This window comes from Magnolia sinica, chromosome 3 (assembly GCF_029962835.1).
Source record: "Magnolia sinica isolate HGM2019 chromosome 3, MsV1, whole genome shotgun sequence".
NCBI classification, from domain to species: Eukaryota; Viridiplantae; Streptophyta; class Magnoliopsida; order Magnoliales; family Magnoliaceae; genus Magnolia; species Magnolia sinica.
In genome coordinates, this window is record NC_080575.1 from 49,647,142 (window position 1) to 49,667,836 (window position 20,695).

Here is a 20,695-nt window from a genome sequence, read left to right on the forward strand (position 1 = left end):
GATTTTACTGAGATATCTTCCAATTGGATAGGATAGTACTCCGATTCCAATCGTGTGACTTGAATCAAGCATAAATCTCCCTGATCTCTACAAGTGGATCCTTGGAAACCCTAGTTTCCCACCTTTGAATTTCTTAAGTTTTTCATTAAATCTCTCACAATTACTTTCAAATATTCCATATTTAGATATACATCTTCTTCTAGTTCTAGTTCTAGTTGCTTTTAGAATACTCACGAGATTAGTCCCCGTGGATTCGACCTCGGTCTCACCGAGATTATTACTACATTGTAACCCTACACTTGGGGCTGTAAACAAGTTTTTGGCGCCATTGTCGGGGACTAATGGTTGCATTTTTCTGAGATTAACTAGTTTTGGAATTAGGTTAAAAATAAGGTTTTTCTATTTTTCTATTTTTAGGATTAGGGTTTGTTTTCTGTTTTTAGAAACTTTCTAATTCTAGGATTTTCTTTTATTTTTAGAAACTAACTTACTTTCTAATTCTAGGTGTAGAACTTTCTTAATCAGTTTTTATAAACTTTCTATTTTCTATTTTTAGAAACTTTCCATTTTAGAAACTAGTTTTAATTTATTTTTAGAAACTTTTTAATTTTAGAATTTCTGTTTTTAGAAACTGACTTGTTTTATTTTGTTTTGTAGGATTTTAATTAGGAACTTCTAATTTGGTAACTTCTTTCTAATTCCCTCTCTTTTTCTATTTCTAGATTTCTATTTTTATCTCCCTTTTAGGTTTAAGTTGTAATCTGAAATTGAGGGCTGAGAGTGTTTCATGCCCAAGTGGGTCTGTGATAACACTCAATATTTTTTGAGTGAAGGAGGTTTAGTTGAGGGGTTATCTATCCATCACAAGATTAGACACCACTCAAGATCCTCGGAGTTAATTGAAGTGATGGCTGCAAATCAACCAGTTAATCAACCAAGAAGACAACCTCAACCTAGGGTTGAGGAAGTCCAAGGTGAGAATGAGGTGCATCAAGCATGCCTACCTTGTACTTTGTGAGATTATTTAAAACCAACGGGGGTGAGTACACCATCATGCATGGTTTTTCTAGAAAATACGGGAGACATGGATATCAAGCTAGGGGTGATCGAACTCCTTCCAAAATTTCATGGACTTGAATCTGAAAATCCATACTTACACTTGAAAGAGTTTGATAAGATTATAGAAACTCTATACTTTCCAAATGTGTCCGATGACACGGTCAGGCTGAAACTCTTACCTTTTTTTTGAAAGAGAAAGCTAAGACGTGGTTGCATTCACTACATCCTCAATTTATTGGTAGATAGAATGACATGACAAGGGAGCTCATAAGGAAAATTTTCCCATACCATAAGACGAACACCCTTAGAAAGTCAATCATGAACTTCGCCCAGAAGGAAGATGAAACATTCTTCCAATGTTGGGAGTGGTTCAAAAATCTTGTTAGTTCATGCCCACAACACAGTTTTGAAATGTGGTGTATCACTAACTTCTTTTATGATGGACTGACATCTTCCATGCGCCAATTGGTTGAGACAATGTGTAACAGGGAATTCATGAATAAAAATGTTAATGATGTGTGGGACTACTTTGATAAGCTTGCTAAAAACACACAATCATGAGACATCTTATCACGCTCCAAACTGGGAAACTGGGCTCACAAAATTCCCGATCCCCGAATCAGGCGCTGACAGCCTCCATAGTACCCCATCTTAGCTCCCAGCGTCCATACGCCAGATTCTGATCCTGGGATCTTATAAGGAGGATTTTCCAATATACATTTAACTCATAATAAGCATAACCACTAGTTTACCCAAACCACAAAGGCAACATCATCACCACATATCCACTAATAAAAATATTTGAATATAATATATGAAGGGGAAATAATGTCACCTGCATGCATCTATCGTGCATAAGCTTATAGAAAGCTCAGAGGGTGGTGAAAGTGTGTGCGATACAGGTGCCAAGATATAAATATCAGAGTAAACAGAAATACTGGTAGTCCATAATTACCATCAGCCTTATCTAGGATATGTGATGCAAAAACATAAACTAATATCATATACTAAGGAAGCAATGTAGATCAGTTATGCAATGCGGAGATATAGTAAGCCAAATATTAGATACCGATGATGGAATGTAATATGCGGTGCGAATGAAATGACTAAGCTGGAGTGTAAAGTTGGGATGATAGTACGTAGTATCGCAAGCTACGGGGTCTACCACAAGGGACTTCTATCTAAACTAGTCCCATACCTAAATTTGGATAATCGGACTCAATGTGGTAAATTCCTGATCTCAGATTAGTCGCGCACCCCAACCAAAATCCTGGCCATTGAGAAGGTACACATAATAATTAGTTACACACCACCAGTCCGAGTGAATAGTGAATGAATGAATGAATGGGTAAAATGGTGAGTATACAACTCCTGCTCAACAAGTCCACATATCAGTACTGTACATCTCTTGGATCATCACCGAGGTCTATTACACTTTACGCCAGCTTGCTGCCCCTATCCGAGTGCACAACTGGGTAAGTGAAAGAGACCTCACTATCCACCTCCCAATATCGGGCCCGCCTTGTCGATAGCAGACCCATTCCTCAAGCTAGTCAAACTCAACCTAGATATTGCCCCCTCACTTAGGCGGGTAAGGTGACACCCACTCCCAACCGACCACGACACAATGAGAGACGTGGCCTACTGGTATACGGCCCTCATGCGCTCATATATATATCCACTCGGTCTAGACGTTGGGGCATCTCCTAGCCATGGAGGTTTAGAGATTTTCACCCAAGGACATTTGTGGCACCCGTATACTATAACCAAACATTTCTGGTGTCCCATCTAGCCATCCACGACATGCCTGTGAAAGCCACGACCCTGATGTCGCTAGGGCGTACGGTAGTCATATCACAAAATGCGAGATGCATGAGTCACACAGTCTAATCATGTATCAATCCTGTGTATACCATGCACTCATGTGGGACGACTCCGCTTATCAGGGAGTCCCATAAACAATCTGCCCTATGGCATATACAATGGTCAACCACACCTCATAACAAACATGCAGATGATGCGTATAGGCATGTATCATGATGCTATGCTGTCACATACTCATAATCGGTATCGATAACTGGCATCGATAATTGGCATTGATAATCGGCCTAACAAAGGGCCTAAGGGAAGGTCACAATGTGGACATTTAACCATCATTGCCCATTAATGTGGACATTTAACCAACAATGCTCCCAAGGAGTGGCCCTCATAGGGTCAATCATATAGTGGGCCCATGGCCTCACACAAGGGCCTAACACACATCACTATGTAATTCACTCATGGGCCGCATATACATCACAATGGGCCTCGGCACATGGGCCACAAATACATCACATCGGTTCTCATTCATGGGCCGCATATACATCACATTGGGCCTCGGTACATGGGCCATAAATACATCACATTAGGCCTCACTCATGGGCTGCATATACATCACAATGGGCCTCGACACATGGGCCATAAATACATCACATTGGGCCTCATACAAGGGCCTCACATACATCATATTGGGCCTCATATACATCAAGTTGGGCCCACCATTCTAGGTGAACTATCCACACCATACATCTATTTTTTTAGATCATTTTTGAGTATTTTCCAAAAAAGAATCATATTGGAAGATCATCTGGGCCATACTACAAATAATAGTAGAGATAATGATTTTCACCATTAAAATTCCCATGGCCTACCATAACATTTATTTTCCATCTGATCGGTTCATAAGGTCACAATGACTTGAATTAAGAGGAAGAACAGATATCATATTGATCTAAAACTTCTGTCATCCCTAAAGGATTTCAATGGTAGGTGTTCAATTCTTCGTTGTTTTCTACAGTGTATTCTACCTGATAGACGGTTGGATATAACAAATACATCATGGTGTGGCCCACCGTCCAGCCATCTGGATGGTGTGGGCTACAACATATACATCATAGCGTGGCCCACAAAACTTGTTGCCATAAATACAGCAACTATGTAGCTGGTGTGCAAGCCCGCCGTCCATCAGACGGACGGTTTGGATATAAAACAGATGGATGGTGTGGGTATAAAACATACATCATGGTGTGGCCCACCGTCCAGACATCTGGACGGTGCGGACCATCACATACATCATGGTATGACCCACCGTCTAGCCATCTGGACGATGTGGACCATCACCTACATCACGGTGGGCTCCATCCAAATGGACAGATGGCATGGATGGAATCCACGCATCAGGTGGGTCCCACTGAATTTGGTGATGTCACATAGTAGCATTATAGCTGGTGTGAGGTATACCATCCAATCTGTCCAGCAGGTGGGTCGCACATGGGGCCCACCACTTATGTACATATTTATAATATAATATGATATTATATATTTTTATCTTTTTTTAAAATGTCCAGCGTCCAAGGCCTTCCCAATCTGAACGTACAGTGAGGATTCAACTCTTCATCAAGGTGGTCCACACATGTGGCCCACCATCTGCAACGAATCAAGCAAATATTTTTATTTCCCTTCCATCCAGCATCTAGGGTCTGGACAACATGGATGGAACATGTACATCATGTGTTTGGGTCCCACTGTCCTAGATGGATAGTGAGGATACAACATATACATCATGTGTGAGGTCCATGTGTAGGTGGCCCACCATCTACAATGAATCAAGGATGATATATGTCATTTCCCCCCACTTAGGCCTGTCTAAATGGACAACAGGGAAGTCAGCAAGGTGGGCCCATTGTGGACAGCAGTGTGATCCACGTGGTGGAAAGCATGGATAAAAAAATACATCATGGTGGGCCACAAGATTAGAAGGAGAGATAGAGAGAGGAGAGAGAGTGAGATAGAGGGACCCCGCCACTATGAGCCCCTCTTTGCTTACAACCACATACATGAAATGGGCCCCATCACAAATTGGCCTTACATTAAATATCAAGATCTAAGGCTATGAACACCCACCATTAGATCTTGGACTCCTCTTTCCACCGATGCATTTTAGAGCTCCAAGGGATGAATTTCAATGTTTGAGATAATCTTTGGAGGGTGGGATTGGATGGTAGGAAGGTGGGCCACACCTAGCTCTTTCTCATGGAGAGCTTGGATGTTCTTTCTCATGGTGGGGTTGCTTGGGAGTGAAGGAAGAGATGACAGAGAGAGAGAGAGAGGTGATGTAAGGGATGGGTGATGGATGGAGAAAGAGAGAGAGTTGACTGTAGGGTACTTGTGTAAGAGAGAGGTAAGGATAGGCTATGGGTTGCTTGTACTTGACTTGAGGTGTAATGTGTACTTGATTGATGGGATTGATTTGAAAGGTTCTCTTGGGTTTTACAAATGCATGGCATTTTCTTCTATATAAATGTGGGCCCACATTTCCTGGCCTGGGTATCTCATCGGCACGTGAGAGGCGGCGTTAGAACTATGGTGACGGCACGGTTGTAAGGGTACAAGCCTCGAATCGAGACAACTCAAACCTATGGGATACGACTTATGGTCACGCATAATGTCGATTATAGGTTGCGGGTTGCCAGAATTTGACCGGGAGGACTGCGAAAGCCTGTAGAATGGTACGATTTAGGATACGGGCCTTACACATCTCTCTAAAATCAAGCACCACGTCTAGGTCAACTTAATCCAAGGAGAGGGACGGAATGTTATTCCTGAAAGAGGAAGATGATATCAATGCTAAAGTGGCTAATCTTACCAAAAAACTCGAGGCCATGGAATTAAAGAAGGATAAGGGTAAGGAAACTGTTTGTGGTATTTATGCTTGCAACATTCACACATCTGAAAATTGTCTAACAATACCTGCCTTTCAAGAGGTGCTGAATGAGCAATCCAATGCCATGAATAATTACCAAAGACCTTTTAGTGGACCCATCTCTAACACATATAATCCTAGTTGGAGAAATCATCCAAACTTCAGTTGGAGAAATGGACAAACTGCTACACTTCAAGGATTCCCTAATCAAATTCCACATTAAGGGAAACCTCAGGAGGATCCGATTTTAAAGTAGCTTCAAATTCAAGAGCTTTTCAATCAGGGTATGCTACAAGTCTTTCAAGACCTCACAAATACCATAAAAGGACTTGAGACTAAAAGTGCGATTGGGAATAAGGGGAGTCTTCTATCTCAACCTCTTCCCAATCCAAAACTGCAATATGAAGTTAGCGACCCGAGCTCTTTAAATCAGATGGAGCAAGCTAAATCTATCACCACTCATAGGAGTTGGAAGACCATTAACAAAACCATTCTGGTTAGGGCTGAAAAGCCTAAGGATCCGGAAGAGGACAATGATGATAGATCTAGCCATGTCCCACAAGAATTAGAACCTGAACTTCAAGGGAAGCCGGTTGGCCCATTTCCCTAATGGTTGGTTGCACCAAAACCTCTCTCTAACTCTCAGGACATTCTAGAGGTGTTAAAATAAGTAAAGGTCAATATTCCTCTACTTGATGACATAAAGCAAATACATTCATATGCCAAATTTCTAAAAGACTTGTGCACGACTAAAAGATGGCAAAGTATCAAAAAGAAAGTTTTTCTAACAGAAAAAGTGAGTGCCATCGTAAAGCAAGATGTGCCACTAAAGTACAAAGATCCCGGTAGCCTACCCATCGCTTACGTAATTGAGAACTACCGGATTGAACATGCACTTCTTGACTTAGATCAAGTGTAAATCTGATCTCATACTCGGTCTACAAACAATTAGGTTTGGGAGAATTAAAACCCACCTTAAACACATCACAACTTGCTGACCGATCAGTTCATGTACCGAGAGGGGTAATTGAGGATGTGTTGGTTTAGATTGACAAATTTTACTATGTGATGCCCCGGTCATCATTACAATGTGGGTGGGCGCAATGTGGGCGAGGCTGGGTGCTTGGGTGAGCTACCGTAGCTAGTGATTGTGGAAAAAACTTGTCCCACATCGCTTGGGTAGTTGTTCGAAGTCCTAGCTATAAGTGGAGCTCTCTCCTTCCCTATATGAGGCCTTTTGGGGGAAACCCTGAGAACAAAATCGTGTGGGCGCGCGTGCATGCCTAAAGCGGACAATATCATACAGTGTCGGTGGGACTGTTACAAAAGATAAAACAACATATGCGTAATAGCCCCACCGACATTATATGATATTGTCCACTTTTGGCATGCACCCGCACCCGCGTGGTTTTGTTCTCAGGGTTTCTCCCAAAAGGCCTCATATGGGGAAGGAGAGAGCTCCACTTATAGTCAGGACTTCGAATGACTGCCCAAGCAATGTGGGACAAGTTTCGTCCACAGTCACTATCTACAGTAGCTCACCCAGGCACCTAGCCCCGCCCACATCACGCTCGCCCACATTGTAATGGTGACCGGGGCGTCACATACTACCCGGTAGATTTTATCATCCTGGATATGGAACCCATCAGTAATATGAGCACTCAAATGCCTGACATTCTTGGTCACCCATTCCTTACCACTTCAAATGCAATCATTAATTGCAGGAATGGGTCATGAGTATGTCTTTTGGGAATATGACATTGGAGTTGAATATTTTTTTCAACACAAGCAAACAGTTAGAGGATGATGATGATTTCCAAAACATTAACATAATTAACTCTTTCGTGGAAGATAGAACACTTTTAACCTTATCCTCTGACCCTTTAAAGACATGCCTGGCCCACTCCCATGATTTTGATGATAACATGATTGATATTGTGACGGTACTTAAAGTTAACCGGTGGAGGCCACAATTCAAAGACTTGCCCCAAACTGATGTAATACCTCTACCTTAAGGCATCGAAGCTTGACTTAAAACCATTGCCCTCTGATTTGAAATATGTCTATTTAGGTCAAGATGAGACATACCCCGTGGTGATTTCCTCCCACCTTGAGCAAGAACAGGAGAGTATGCTCATCTCTACTCTCATTGAGTATAAAGGAGCCCTTAGATGGTCGATTGTGGACTATAAGGGAATTAACCCTTCGATTTGTACTCACCACATTTATCTTGAGGATAATGTGAAGGCCTGTTGGCAATCACAACGTACACTAAATCCAAATATGAAGGAAGTGGTTAAGGCCGAGGTTCTTAAGCTAATGGATGTAGGTAACATATACCCAACATCCGATAGCCAATAGGTGAGTCCAACTCAAGTGGTTCCCAAGAAGTTTAGAATCATCATCGTAGACAATGCCAATAATGAACTCATGCCAATTAGAGTTACTACTGGTTGGAGAATGTGCATTGACTATAGGAAGTTGAATATCATCACGAGGAATGACCACTTCCCTTTGCGCTTCATCGATCAAATCTTAGAAAGTCTAGCTGGTCATTCCTATTACTGTTTGGTGAACATGGTCTTTTCTTAGTCTTTGAGGACTATCTCTACAACCAGATAGAGATAGCCCTCGAAGTCCAAGAAAAGACTATGTTCACATGTCCTTTTGGCACATTTGCTTACCAAAGGATGCCATTCAGACTGTGTAATTCCCTTGCCACCTTCCAGCGATGCATGATGAGTATTTTTTCTGACATGGTGGGGTAATATTTAGAGGTCTTCATGAACGACTTCTCGGTCTTTAGTCCATCCTTCAGCGAATGCTTGAAAATTTTAAAAAATGTGCTGAAGCGATGTGAGGTAAAGAACTTGGTACTGAATTGGGAAAAGTGTCATTTCATGGTTCATAAGGGAATTGTCCTTAGACACATCATCTCGTCCAAAGGAATTGAGGTAGATAAGGCTAAAATTGATCTTATCTCTAACCTACCTCCACCCAAGAACATACGAGACGTGCGATCCTTCCTAAGACACGCTGGGTTTTACAGAAGATTCGTAAAGGACTTTAGTCACCTCTCTCAACCTCTATGTAATCTACTTCAAAAGGACGCATCATACGAGTGGACTGAGCAATGCCAGGAAGCTTTTATTAAGCTTAAGGGCATGTTAACCACTGCACCTATCATGTAGCCACCCGACTGGAGCCTTCCTTATGAACTTATGTGCAATGCATCTGACTATGCTCTTGGGGTGATTTTAGGCCAGAGAAAAGAAAAGAAGCCCTATATTATTTATTACGCAAGTAGAACTCTAAATCCTGCCCAAGTGAACTGTTCTACTATGGAAAAGGAACTCTTAGCCGTAGTGTTTGCTTGGGATAAATTTAGATCCTACTTGATTGGATCTAAGACTGCCATTTACACAGATCATGCGACGCTCAAGTATCTTCTTTCTAAGAATTATGTTAAGCCCCGCCTGATTAGATGGATCCTCCTACTCCAAGAATTTGATTTAGAAATAAAAGATAAAAGGGGAGTAGAGAACGTAGTGGCTGACCATCTTTCCCACCTTGATCTCTCTGATTTCCTTGAGACGACACATATAAATGACATGTTCTTTGACGAACAATTGTTCAAAGTCTCCCATTCACCTTGGTTTATTATATTGCTTATCTTGCCACAAGTTTCACGCTGACATATTGGACTGCACAAGATAAGAAAAAAATTCTTCATCGTGGTTCATAAGTTCTTCTGGGATTATTCATATTTGTTTAAATATTGCCAAAACCAAATCTTAAGGAGATGTATGCCAGAAAATGAACATCAAAGTGTCATCTCCTTCTATCACTCTTCTGCTAAGAAAACCACGACCAAGATTCTATAGTGTGGCTTTTACTGGCCCACTATGTTCAGGGACACTCATGAGTTTTGTAAATCTTATGAGCGTTGTTAGAAATTGGGAGCATTGTCCTGTCGGAATATGATGTCTCTGAACCCCATTCTGATCATTGAAGCATTTGATTGTTGGGGCATCAATTTCATGGGACCATTCCTCTTTGGAAATTTATATATTTTGCTCGTCATAGACTATGTCACTAAATGGGTCAAAGTGATTCCATGCCAGAACAATGACCATCAAATGGTCACTAAATTCTTAAAAGAGAACATCCTTTCCTGGTTCAGAACGCCTCAAGCTAGTATTAGTGATGGGGGCTCACATTTTTTTAAATAAGTCATTTGCGAACTTAATGAAGAAATATGGCATCTCCCACAAAGTGAGCACACCATACCACCCATAAAAAAGTGGCCAAGCTGAGATTTCTAATAGAGAAATTAAACACATCTTGGAAAAGATGATTAACCCTAACTGTAAAGATTGGTCAATCCGACTGACTGATGCTTTATGGGCTTATTGTACTGCATTTAAGACCCCTTTTAGAATGTCCCCCTTTAGGCTTGTCTATGGGAAGGTTGCCACTTGCTTATTGAGTTGGAACATAGGGCCTACTGGGCGATCAAAAAGTTAAATTTCAATCTGGACAATGTTGGCTCGCTACGTAAACTTCAGTTGAATGAACTCGAAGAAATCTGGAATGATGCGTACGGGAACTCGAGAATTTACAAGGATAAGATGAAGGTGTTTCATGACTAACACATTCTTCGAAAATCATTCACACCAGGTCAAAAGGTCCTTTTGTACAATTCTCGATTACATCTCTTTCTAGGAAAACTTAAGTCTCGTTGGACCCACCCATTCACTATTACCAATGTTTATCCTCATGGGGCTGTTGAGATAAAGAATCTAAACAATGACAATGAATTCAAAGTGAATGGACATCGATTAAAGCCATTTGTTGAGAAATTTGATTCAGAGGACATGTCCATACCTCTGAATGATCCTGTTTATGTCATGCCCCAAACTCAGAAATTGGGCTTACAAAATTCTCGATTGCCGAATCCGGTGTCGATAGCTTCCGCAGTACCCCATTCTCGACTATCAGCGCCCATATGCTAGATTTCAATCCTGGGATCCTACAGGGAGGATTTTTCAACGTACATTTATCTCATAAGAAGCATAACCACAAGTTTACCCAAATCACAAAGGTAACATCATCATCTCATATCCACTAATATAAACAGTTGAGTACAATACTGAAAGGGAAATACATGTATCGATAATCAAGCTCCAGAGGTTCACTGCACGCTCCAATGCTTAATGCTGCTATAACGTAACACCACCTGCATGCATATATCGTGCATAAACTTATAGAAAGCTTAGAGGGTGGTGAAAGTGTGGGCGCAAGATAAGTACCAAGTATTCAATACAATGCCATAAATCATACAATATCAAAAATACTGGCAAGTTCATGAATCATATAATATCAGAGTATGGAATGCAGATCATAATGAGCCAAATATCAGATGTCGAGGATGTAATGCAATATGCAAATCTTGACGAGCCACGAATACCATCAACCTCATCTAAGCCATATAAATGTAGAAACATAGTAACCCAAAATGCTAAATGTTGCAAATGCAATGCAATATGCGGTGTGAATGAAATGAATAAGCTGGAGTGAAGTTGGGATGATCGTACATAGTATTACAGGTTATGGAGTCCATCACAAGGGACTTCTATCCAAACCAATCCCATACCTAAATTTGGATAGCCAGACTCAATGTGGTAAACCCCTGACCTCAGGTTAGTTATACGCCCCAACCGAAATCCTTACCATTACGAAGGTACACAACAATTAGTTGCGCACCACCAGCCCGAGTGGATGTGAATAAATGAATGAATGAGTATGCAACTGTTGCTCAATAAGTCCACATATCAGTACTGTACATCTCTGGGATCATCACCGGGGTTTAATACAATCCAAACCAGATTGTCGCCCCATCGCGTGCAACGAGGTGAGTGGAAGAGATCTCACTATCCGCCTAGCTAGTAATCAGCCAATACCTACCCAACACGTCGATAGCGGACCCATTTATTAGCTGGTTAAACTCAGCTTAGTTTTACTCACTACGAATCTGGTGGATAAGGCCACACCCCCTTCCAACCGACCACGACATAGTGGGAGATGTGGCCTACGGGTATTCGGCACTCGGGCGCTCATGTAATCCACTCAGTCTAGACGTTGGAGTGTCTCCTAGCCACGGAGATTTAGGAATTTTCACCCAGGGACATCTATGGTGCCCATATGCTAGAACAGATTTTAATGTTCCATCTGACCATCCACGATATACCTGTGGAGACTACGGCCCTGATTACGCTTGGGCGTACAGTAGTCATATCCTAAAATGCGAGATGCATGAGTCACATAGTCCATCCATGTATCAATCCTGCGTATACCGTGCACTCATGTAGGGCAACTCTACCTATCAGGGAGCCCCATAAACAACTTGCCCTATGGCATATGCAATGACCAACCACATCTCATAACAAACATGAAGATGGTGCATATGGGCATGTATCATGATGCTATGCTATCACATACTCTGTAACGCCCTGAAATTCGGGGGTCGAGCATAACTCAGCTCCCGAGTTCCAAAACATCACTTATGCAACATAATTAATGAATGATGTATGTTGACTGTAGTAGCACATAAACATGGGATAGATTAAGCCAAAACGCAGATATGATTCAGGGATAAGTGAATAAAGCAAGCGGAAGACTTATAGTAAAATATGTGTACAAGTGTAAGCCCCTGAATTACATATACAACCAGATCGTGTAAAAGTGTTATTTATCAAAATTATAAGTACAAGTTACATCATTTCAGTTCCCAAAATAGTAATCCCATAGATCCCGCGCAACAGACCGAGGCTCGCTAGAACCCGTCTGAAAACTGCATATAGGAGAAGGCAGCCTCGTCGTCATCCAGCTCCCGCTCTGCCTCAGACGTCGCATCTACATCTGCAACATCAGGGCCTAAGACGAGTCCGGTGGGTGTGTAACACCGCCCGAAACGTGGGAGTGAGTGATCAACTCGGTGGAACAATAAGGCATTGGTTAACATGTTATCAGTTCAATCAAGCAAGAATGATAAAGCAGACAATTAAATAAATCCTAAGTACTCTTATTAATGCAAGTATGAATGCGGTATGATGCGTGCCCTCACGCGTACACCCTCAGCGTCTTCATCTTACGTTACGCATGACATCGCCTCAAAGTGCGCCACATCTACAAAGCACATGCAAATGCGGTGCATGGATATGATTACCAAGTTGTTATTAGTCCGTTTCACACAACAGGATTGGGAAGCTAAGATACCTTCCTCATATCACCATCCAAACAGTGATCCATACTAGGGTCGTCAATCCTAGATATCGCATACGATCATATAGTTGAGGTCGTAGCAAAGGGCTCGTCACCAATCAATGCACGCCTTTCATGCCTTTACTACCACAGATCGGCTCGTCACCTCCTTGCGGTATCCAGGTATGCTCGAGGTCACTACAAAGGGCTCGTCACCAATCAATGTAGGCCGACAGCACGAATATAGTGTCCCATACCACCATAGTCGGCTCACGAGTTAAGTTGCTCACTGGTCACTACGGGGAGGCTCGTCACCCCAGCGTAGGCCGACAGCTCGACCACGGTGTCCCATACCACCATGTCCGGCTCATGAGTCTTAGCGGATCAGGTACCATGGTTCTTAGGATTTCACTGGTAAGTTCGGTACCCTAGATTCAAGCAGTAGCGTCCATACATGGTTAACATACATCGGACAATCGGGTTACTTGACGAACTCGACTAGCACGAGCGCACGTTGAATTGAACGACATAGAGTGCGCAAACACTCTGCGTGGCCAAACCACTGCCGCCAACTCTAATACGGCTCGGGTTCGTCTAATACGTCCTACGTGGCGAAAGCAATCTCAACCACGAATATAGGGTCAATTACCGATCTCCTGGACTAAGGCATAGTCCCAAATATCCTACACTACTACAGATATTCATATGGAATGTAAAACATTAATTGAACAATAACTCAAATCATGTTACATACACATCGAATAATATCAACTTAACATAAATGTAAGCATAGGAGATGCTTGAATTTAAATAACTTAAAAGGTAACTGCATAAAGGAAAACATGCGCATCAATGGGAGTATTGAGAATCACTTCTCAACGCCCACACTTAGTGTAATCAGTTACACTTAGGTCATTCATGCATTTCTACAAACACTTAGCATACATGGAACAACATACATGACGCATGTTGAAATACATGCACTTAGACAATTCCTTTTATCAAGGAGTTGTCATACATGCATCTAGCACACATACATGACCAATAATCATGGCAAGCACAAGTGCGTATTTTATACGTATACGGTACTTTATAAATACACTAAGAATACACAAATCTCAATATATCACATGCATATCGAAAGCAATGTAAACATAACATTTGACATGTGAAATCTCATCCATAACAAGAATAAATCACTAAGCTGGGATTGAAAGCCTTGAAAACCATAACCTATACACTTAAAGTCCGCACCTTAAGCAAAGAAAGAACCGCCGAACGATTTAGACGAGTTGTCTTCGTCAACGGCGCAAGAATACCCTAAAATAAGGATAGAAATGAGATACAACAACACCAAGTCTAGTCTAAGCTCTAACACAAAGTTAGGGTTAGGTTAACTTACCCCAACAGACCCCAAAATCGCCAAAGGAACGATTCAAAGTGAAGGTTCAAAGGTGAAGAAGAACAAGGAAGAATCAAGGTGATTCACCAACCAATCTCTCTCACTAACTCTCTCTTTTCCACTCTCTTTCCAAGCTAGGGTTAGAGAAAATTCGTATGGAAATGAGAGCTAGGGTTTAAGGACTATATATAGGCCTTAAAATGATGGAAATAACCCCAGGGTCAAGGTATACTTAGGTTATAACCAAAGTACGCCTTTCTCGATCCAACGAAGCACTTCTGGTGGGCCTATAACCACGAAAGGTCGGACTTAAGCTCACTGACCATGGATCTAGGTCAGCCGAGTTTCGTACCGACCGGCTCTTCAGATCAGCCGTGGCGGACCACACTCAATTCAACGGTCACGGAATCTCGATCAGGTCCACAAGCACTAGGATATGCCTGGGCCAACCATCCTGATCAGAGGGTGAAATTGGGTCAGAATCCAACGGTTAGATAGCTTAAAATCGTCACGCAAGCGACACGACTCAGATTTCATAAAAAGCTTAATAAATTCCAACCGTTCTCACACTATTCACTCCGAGCTCAACCAAATCGACCCAGAACATCAGATCGACTTGATTTTTGAGGTGAAGACCAAGCCCAACTCAGTGACCGCAACAGCCTAAGATCATCGCTCTCGGACTTTCGACGCGCGGTCTAGGTCCGATCCAGATCTTCCAAAAATTCCTCAGAACAACTGGATTTAGCGATGGATCCTAGATTTCAGAGTAACGTAGCGCTCACTAATCTGCACGTTTAGAGCCATGCAGATACAATTTAAAGTGATTGATGCGAATTTCACAAGCAATCAAGTAAAGCGCTAATTACCCCAAAAACAACTACTTAAGGAAAGATTAGCACAAAAATTCCAAGGTCGTTACATACTCATAATCGGTATCGATAATCAGCCTCGACAATCGGCCTTGACAATCAGCCTCAACAATCGGTCTCCATAATCGGCTTTGATAATCGAAATTAGCCTCAGCAATCAGAATCGGCCTCGACAATCGAAATCTACCTCGATAATAGAAATCAGCCTCGACAAACAGAATCAGCCTTGATAATCGAAATTGTCCTCGACAATCGGAATTGGCCTCGACGATCAGCCTCAACAATCAGAATCGACCTTGATAATCAGAATCGGCCTCGACAATCGGAATCGGCCTCGACAATTGGAATCGGCCTTGACAATCGAAATCAGTCTCAACAATCAGAATCAGCCTCGATAATCGGAATCAACCTCGATAATTAGAATTGGCCTCGACAATTGAAATAGGCCTCTACAATCGGAATCGGCCTCAACAATCGAAATTGGGCTCGATAATCAGAATCATCCTAACAAAAGGCCTAAGGGAACGTCATAATATGAACATTTAACCATCATTGCTCATCAATGTGGACATTTAACGAACATTGATCCTAAGAAGTGACCCTTATAGGGCCAAACATATAGTAGGCCCATGGCCTCACAAAAGGGCCTAATACACATCACTATGAGCCTCACTCACGGGCCGCATATGCATCACAATGGGCCTCGGCACATGGGCCATGAATACATCACATCCAGCGTTATCATATGAGCCTCACATACATCACAATGGGCCTTATCAACTGGGCCACAATGGGCCACATACCTGAGCTGGAAATACATCTCATTGGGCCTTATCAAATACACAATAGGTGAACCCTACACATAGGCCTTAAATACATCACATGGACCTCATCTCATGGGCTTCAAATACATAATAGGTGGGCCTCATACATGGGCCATTAATACATCTCAATGGGCCATGACCCATGGACCTCAATACATTACAATGGACTGCAACCCATGGGCCTCAAACACAACAAGTGGGCCACATCAATGGGCCTAGAAAAGTGGATGAACCATGTGCATGCAACACACACATCATGGTAGGCTGCAAAAATGAATGATATAAATATACAATACATGCATCAATGGTAGGCCCCATGTGGCAGCCAAAACAGATGGACGATGTGGCTGTGAAGTACATCAAAGTGGGTCCCACCGTCTAGATGGTGAGAATACAACGCATACATCATGGTGGGCCATACCTATCTAGTAAACGGAATGGACAGAGAGGCAGAAAATACATACATCAAGGTGGTCCAAAGAACTTGATGACACCACTACAGCAGGTGTTGCTGCTGTGCGGGACCCACTATCCTTACTAATGGACAGTGTGGATTTCCACATACAACATAGCAGGCCCCCACAAGGATGGATGGTGAGATATAACATATTCCTCATGGGTGGAGCACCATTGCACCGGCCAAATAGATCCAGCACCGTCCCGACCCCCTGGACGGTGTAGATGATGCATACGTTAAGGTGGGTCCCACCGTCCCACATGTGGGACCATGTGGACAGCGTGGAGTAGAACACATCCATCAAGGTGGTCCACATAGATGGATGACATGGATGAAACAATACATCATGGTGGTTCATGTCCAGACGCTGGATGGTTTAGACGACCTGAATAAAACACCACATCATGGTGGGTCCCATAGAGATGGACGGTATAGATACAACGCATACCTTGTGATCAGCCCACCGTCTAAAGGTCTGGATGGTGTGGATTTACAACACAGTCAAGGTGGGATCCACAGAAACTTGCTGATGCTAATCCAACAACTCAATAACTACTGAATGGTGTGGATAAATCTATGCATCAAGGTGGGTCCCATCCCACACGTGCAACACGTGTGGGTGGGCCCCACACATCAAAATAAATGGTCAGTATGAATAAAACACATACGTGATGGTGGGCCACGTCCCATTTCAAAACAGGCGGACGATACAGATTAAACTCGTCAGAGGTGGGGTCCCATGTCCAGTTCAAATAGACGGACAGTGTGAATTAAAGCACATCCATCAAGGTGAGGCCCCACGTCTGGGTAAAATGGATGGTGTAAATAATCGCACGTACCCTAGGTCAGACCCATAGAACTTGCCGTCGTTAAAGTAGCGCGGTGCTACTGGACATCCAGCAGATGGACGGCCCAGATATAATGCATGCACAAGGTGGGTCCACATGCGGGGGACCCACCAGTATTTTTGGATCAAGCAGATATTTATGATTTCTCTTCATCTGGGCCTGTCCAGACAGACAGGCTAGCGGGCCCGCCACTGGACGGTCCAATAAGGTGGGCCCCATATGGATGGCATGGATATAATACATACTTCATGGTGGGGTGCATGAGGGTGGGCCACACACATCAAAAGAGAGAGAAAGAAGAGAGAAGGAGAGAGAGTGAGAGAGAGAGAGAGATTCGAGTAGCGGAGGGACCCCGCCAGTATGGGGCCCTCAATACAATGCATACATCAAGATGGGTCCCACCATGTGGACCCTAAATAAAAAAAAATGAGATCAAATACTATGAACACCAACCGTGTGCTTCTTCTTGGACTTCTCCTCATCTTTAGCTCCATTGGAACATGATTCAATGTTGAGATTGATTATAGAGGGTGGGATTGGATGGTAGGAAGGTGGGCCACACTAACTCTTCTCATGGAAAGCTTGGACGGTTCTCTCCTTTGGGGTTGCTTGGGAGAATGAGAGAGAGAGAGAGAGAGAGAGAGAGAGAGATGGGAGAGAGAGGTTATAAGAGAGAGAGGAATGGGTGAGTGATGGGTTGTGATGGGAGTACTTGATGGGTAGAGAGAGAGTTGACTTTAGGGGAGGGATAGTTGTACTTGCTTGAGGTGATTGATGGGATATGTACTTGACATGACTGATGTGATTTCTCTTGGGTTTTGTAATTACATAGTGTTTTCCTCAAACTGAACGCGGGCCCACATCTCCTAGCTCGGGTATTGCCTCGGTACGCTAGATGAGGCATCAGAATCGCGGCGATAGAGAGGTCGCTAGTGTACACGTCTCGGGTCGAGTCGACTCTGAAATACGAGATATGACTTAGGGTCACGCGCAAATACTATCTACACGTCGCAAGTTGCTGAAATTCAACTGGGTGGACCGCGGAAGTCAGAGGAACAGTACGGGCTAGGATATGGCCTGATAGCTCTCCCTTCCTAATAAAAATTTCATCCTCAAAATTTAAAACACAACACAACCAATACAGAGCTCACCAAGGGAGGGAAACCACATCACTATATATATATATATATATATATATATATAAAATCAGAACACAACATACTAACATAATCAAACACCTAAGAGATGGGGATAACGCCTATGAAACTCAGGCTCTTACTCCCAAGACACCTCATTCATGAGCAATTTGGCAAGATGGTGCAGGGCCAAGTTGCACGAATCATCGACGACTCCTCCTGATGCCTGAGGATCCTTCTGCTGCTGCTGCCGCTGATGGGGCCTTGGTGGTAGATATTGTCATCGCTACTATTATTGGGGTCTCAACGGTAGATACTTCCATCGCTGCTGCTGCTGTGGACGTTGTTGCTGGGGACGGGGACACTCGCTCCTACGATGCCTTATCCCACCGCATCTAAAGTAAGCACCCGTGAACCGGTGCAGAGGAGGTGGTGGAGCTACTGCTGGTGCTCTCGGCTACTGCCACTGTTGCTACGGTCGGGGACACTCCCACCTATGGTGTCCTATCCCACCGCAACCATAACAGGCACCAGGAAGCTACCTCTGAGCTGGTGCCAGGGGTGTCACTGGTGCTCTAGTGGATGGGTGGCTCTTATACCTCTATGGCCTTCGATGTTGCTGGGAGCTACCAGAGGGGGCCCACCTCTTTCGGTCTCCTCTCTGAAGAATGGCGGTCATTGCTTGCAACATCTGCCACAGTTGGTCCACACTCACGGATACAGTCAGTGCTGCCTAGACTCAGATGGGGGTGCAAAAGTCTCAGGTGGGGGAACAAGAATCTCAGGCGGGGAAGCAGAAGTTGCTCGGGTCACTCGCTTGGGTGTCATGTCCTAAAGGACATAACAAGGGCCTATTATCCTTGGGCACTATCAAATGCACACACGATAGGGAGCTATATAAGGAGTTTCTAAGTTATTCAAACTCGGGGATCTAATCATTCTAAGTTTATAACAATAATACAATGTAGGATAGCTATCAGCAGATATGTGATGTTATCCTCAGGTATTCCCAAGTTATGCTCTGATACCAACTTTTGTCATGCCCCAAACTCAGAAATCGGGCTTACAAAATTTTTGATCACCGAATCTAGTGCCGACCGCTTCCGTAGTACCCCATTCTCGGCTCCTAGTGTCCATATGCCAGATTTCGATCCTGAGATCCTACAAGGAGAATTTTCCAAAGTACATTTATCTCATAAGAAGCATAACCACAAGTTTACCCAAATCATAAAGGCAACATCATCATCTCATATCCACTAATATAAACAGTTGAGTACAATGCTGAAAGGAAAATACATGTATCGATAATCAAGCTCCAGAGGTCCGCTGCATGCTCCAATGCTCAATGCTGCTACAACCTAACACCAGCTGCACGTATCTATCATGCATAAGCTTATAGAAAGCTCAAAGTGTGGTGAAAGTGTGTGTGCAAGATAAGTGCCAAGTATTCAATACAATGTCATAAATCATATAATATCAGAAATACTAGCAAGTTCATGAATCATACAATATTAGGATACGGAATGCAGATCATAATGAGTCAAATATCAGATGTTGATGATGTAATACAATATACAAATCCTGACAAGCCACGAATACCATCAACCTCATCTAAGACATAAATGCAGAAACATAGTAACCCAAAATGCTAAATATTGCGAATACAATGTAATATGCGGTGCGAATGAAATGACTAAGCTAAAGTGAAGTCTGAATGATAGTACGTAGTATCACAGGCTATGGGGTCCATCATAAGGGACTTCTATCCAAACCAGTTTCATACCTAAATTTGAATGTGATAAACCCCTGACCTCAGTTTACTCGCATGCCCCAACCAAAATCCTTGCCATTGCGAAGGTACACAACAATTAGTTGCGCACCACCAGCCCAAGTGGATAGTGAATGAATGAATGAATGGGTATGCAACTCCTGCTCAATAAGTCCACGTATCAGTACTCTACATCTCTGGGATCATCACCGGGGTCTAGTACACTTTAAACCAAATTGTCGCCCCATCGCATGCAACTAGGTGAGTGGAAGAGACCTCACTATCTTCTTGGCCAGTAGTCAGCCAATACCTACCCGACATGTCG

The 20,695-nt window shown here is 43.0% G+C and overlaps 1 non-coding gene across 1 annotated transcript; it reads right to left on the reverse strand.

The window, feature by feature from the left end:
* Nucleotides 1-1,359: 1,359 nt before the first annotated feature.
* On the reverse strand, nt 1,360-1,466 carry LOC131241851 (small nucleolar RNA R71). The gene has a single exon (XR_009169418.1). It is a non-coding gene; the product is annotated as a small nucleolar RNA R71 (small nucleolar RNA).
* Nucleotides 1,467-20,695: the final 19,229 nt, after the last annotated feature.